Source organism: Vulpes lagopus, chromosome 15 (genome assembly GCF_018345385.1).
Source record: "Vulpes lagopus strain Blue_001 chromosome 15, ASM1834538v1, whole genome shotgun sequence".
NCBI classification, from domain to species: Eukaryota; Metazoa; Chordata; class Mammalia; order Carnivora; family Canidae; genus Vulpes; species Vulpes lagopus.
This window is the reverse complement of record NC_054838.1, coordinates 20,594,312-20,598,318: the sequence shown is the minus strand read 5'-3', so window position 1 is coordinate 20,598,318 and position 4,007 is coordinate 20,594,312. Positions and strand designations below refer to the sequence as shown.

The window sequence follows — 4,007 nt, the reverse complement described above, 5'->3', positions numbered from 1 at the left end:
ATGCATGGAGACAACAGCTCCAGCCTGACACCAAGATACTTCATCCTTAATGGGATTCCTGAACTAGAAGCCTTACACACTTGGATCTCCCTGCCATTCTGCTTCATGTACATCATCACTGTCCTGGGGAACTGTGGGCTCATCTACCTCATCAGCCATGAGGAGGCCCTGCATCGGCCCATGTATTACTTCTTAGCTTTACTGTCCCTTACAGATGTTAGTGTGTGCACTTCATTTGTCCCTAATATGTTATGTATCTTTTGGTTCAACCTCAAAGAGATTGACTTTAATGCCTGCCTTGTGCAGATGTTTTTCATCCACATGCTGACTGGTATGGAGTCTAGCGTGCTCATGCTTATGGCCCTGGACCTCTATGTGGCCATTTGCTACCCTCTACGTTATTCTACCATCCTCACCAAAATGGTAAATACCAAAGTTGGGTTTGCCCCCTTCAGCTGAAGTGTGTTGCTCATGATCCCATTCACTTTCCTGATTAGGCGTCTTCCCTACTGCAAGGGCAACCTCATTCACCACACCTACTGTGACCATATGTCTGTAGCCAAACTGTCCTGTGGCAACATCAAGATTAATGCCATCTATGGTCTCATAGCTGCCATACTGATAGGAGGATTTGATATGTTCTGTATCTTCATGTCTTACACCATGATTACCCGTGCTGTAGTGAATCTGCCATCTTTAGATGCTCGGCACAAAGCCTTCAGCACCTGTACATCACACATATGTGCTATTGTCATCACCTATGTCCCAGCCTTCTTCAACTTCTTTACTCATCGTTTTGGGGGATGCACCATACCTCACCACGTTCACATTTTTATAGCCAATCTCTACCTGTTGTTGCCTCCCACCTTGAATCCAATTGTCTATGGAGTGACAATTGGATTCAATTGTCCAAGTGACCAAGCAGATCCGTGACTGAGTGATCAAATTGTTTTTAGAGAGAAATCTTTTAAGGATGAGCTAAATTTATGGTATATAATTCTGTATGTAGCATAAAGGTAAAGAAAAAAGTTATGAAGAAAAAGAATAAATGCAAAATTCATAACCATGAGGTCAGAAGAAAACACTTGTTGATAGTCTGTTACAATATTTCTGAAACAATCTCAAAGAATTTATCATTCAAGACCTCTAACTTGATAGAAAAAATAAAATATGAAACGGTTGTATTTCCTATATAGTTTAACTTTAGTTAGACCTGGTGGAATGAATTCACAGAATGGGAAATCTATAATTTGAAGTAAGCTCTTGATGATTACTCCTCTTTGGTCTAGGGCATTCTGAGGGAGTACACAGAAAAGAAAAAAGCAGGTCAGACAGCTGAGAGACTCCAGAGTATTGGAGAAAACACTTATACTAACTGTCTTGGTTATTGTAGGGAAGTCAGAAATATTTCCCCAGAATGTTTGTGTTGAATTCCATAGGTCCTGTCATCTTTTTTTATTTAATATTTAAGTGCAACTTGTATAACTTAAGAAAAAAATCTTCCTTGTCTGCTCATTTATTTCTGACATTTTGCTGCCCCAGTAATTATTTGTATTCTTAATAATGTAGTCATGTATATACAAATGAAGCTGGAGTAGATATGATTATGGGAGTTCATCATAATCTGTGAAGTACCCCTTGGAGTTCATATCAAGCAGAATTTTGGAAAACATAGTAGATATATTTGAAGGGTATTTTAATAAAGACCTTATGAGTAAAGGAAAGGAGACTTAAAGAAAATTTATATAATTTTCCAAACAAGATGTCTGGGCTTACCAGCTTTACTTGACTTTAATACAGGAGAAGAAATAGTTGAGTGATCAGGGACAATGAAGATTTAATGAAAAGTGAAAAAGAGCATTTTCGCATGTGCGTGTTGGCCATGTCTATGTCTTCCTCTGTGAGATTTCTGTTCATGTCTTTTGCCCATTTCATGGTTGGATTGTTTGTTTCTTTGCTGTTGAGTTTAATAAGTTCTTTATAGATCTTGGAAAGTAGCCCTTTATCTGACACATCATTTGCAAATATCTTCTCCCATTCTGTAGGTTGTCTTTTAGTTTTGTTGACTGTATTCTTTGCTGTGCAAAAGCTTCTTATCTTGATGAAGTCCCAAAAGTTCATTTTTGCTTTTCTTTCTTTTGCCTTCGTGGATGTATCTTGCAAGAAGTTACTGTGGCCGAGTTCAAAAAGGGTGTTGCCTATGTTCTCCTCTAGGATTTTGATGGAATCTTGTCTCACATTTAGATCTCTCATCCATTTTGAGTTTATCTTTGTGTATGGTGCAAGAGAGTGGTCTAGTTTCATTCTTCTGCATGTGGCTGCCCAGCCATCAGGGAAATACAGATCAAAACCACAATGAGATACCACCTCACACCAGTGAGAATGGGGAAAATTAACAAGGCAGGAAACCACAAATGTTGGAGAGGATGCAGAGAAAAGGGAACCCTCTTACACTGTTGGTGGGAATGTGAACTGGTGCAGCCACTCTGGAAAACTGTGTGGAGAGGTTCCTCAAAGAGTTAAAAATAGAGCTGCCCTACGACCCAGCAATTGCACTGCTGGGGATTTACCCCAAAGATACAGATGCAATGAAATGCCGGGACACCTGCACCCCGATGTTTCTAGTAGCAATGTCCACAATAGCCAAACTGTGGAAGGAGCCTGGGTGTCCATCGAAAGATGAATGGATAAAGAAGATGTGGTTTATGTATACAATGGAATATTACTCAGCCATTAGAAACGACAAATACCCACCATTTGCTTCGACGTGGATGGAACTAGAGGGTATTTTGCTGAGTGAAATAAGTCAATTGGAGAAGGACAAACATTATATGGTCTCATTCATTTGGGGAATATAAATAATAGTGAAAGGGAATAAAGGGGAAAGGAGAAAAAATGAGTGGGAAATATCAGAAAGGGAGACAGAACATGGAAGACTCTTAACTCTGGAAAACGAACTAGGGGTGGTTGAAGGGGGGGATGAAGGGGGTCGTGGGGGGTGGGGGTGACTGGGTGGCAGGCACTGAGGGGGGTACTTGACGGGATGAGCACTGGGTGCTATTCTGTATGTTGGCAAATTGAACACCAATAAAAAATAAATTTATTATTTTAAAAAAGTGAAAAAGAATAAGAGCATAACACAAGAAGTGATTGGAGTAATAGAATGTGATCAGGAAATAAATATAAGTAGATAATTAGGTAGAAAATTTAATTATATTAAGATTATATTCTTATTACCTGCTAATACGAAGACTATATTTTAATATTATGTTATATATAGTCAAATGACTATAGAATGTATTAATCACATCATATATTTTTGCAATATAATTTCACATTTGTAAGAAAAAATGTTTTTTTAATACTAACATTATGAAAATGCCTCTATGTAATGTAAAATTTAAACTTATAATCAGTAAAGTTGCTATATCTTTGAATTGTGTTTTTGGATTTTGTGAATTTTATTCAATTCAGGAATTTTGTTTAAGAAATACTAGCAATAGGGGATCCCAGGGTGGCGCAGCGGTTTGGCGCCTGCCTTTGGCCCAGGGCGCGATCCTGGAGACCCGGGATCGAATCCCACATCAGGCTCCCGGCGAATGGAGCCTGCTTCTCCCTCTGCCTGTGTCTCTGCCTCTCTCTCTTTCTCTCTGTATGACTATCATAAATAAATAAAAAAAAAATTTAAAAAAAAAATAAAAAAAAAAAAAGAAATACTAGCAATAAAATACTAGCAAACAGATCATGAAGTTGCCTTTCCTAAACTGCCATTTTAAAATATATTGTGTCAGGTGTTATAATAATGATGCATATACAGTATTGCATTGAATTTTTAAGTTAAAACTATGGGATATCTATAATTTTCCTCATTTTATAGAAGAGGAATATGAGCTACACAAATCAAGACTGGGTGAATCTGAAAACATTAAGACTAAAATGTAAATATAATCATGTTGATAGACTTATGCTGTAGGGTCGGGAGCAACAGCAATAGCAACAAAGCAAAA

At 37.9% G+C, this 4,007-nt stretch overlaps 1 pseudogene; it reads left to right on the top strand.

The window, feature by feature from the left end:
- On the top strand, nt 1-982 carry LOC121476105 (annotated as a pseudogene).
- Nucleotides 983-4,007: the final 3,025 nt, after the last annotated feature.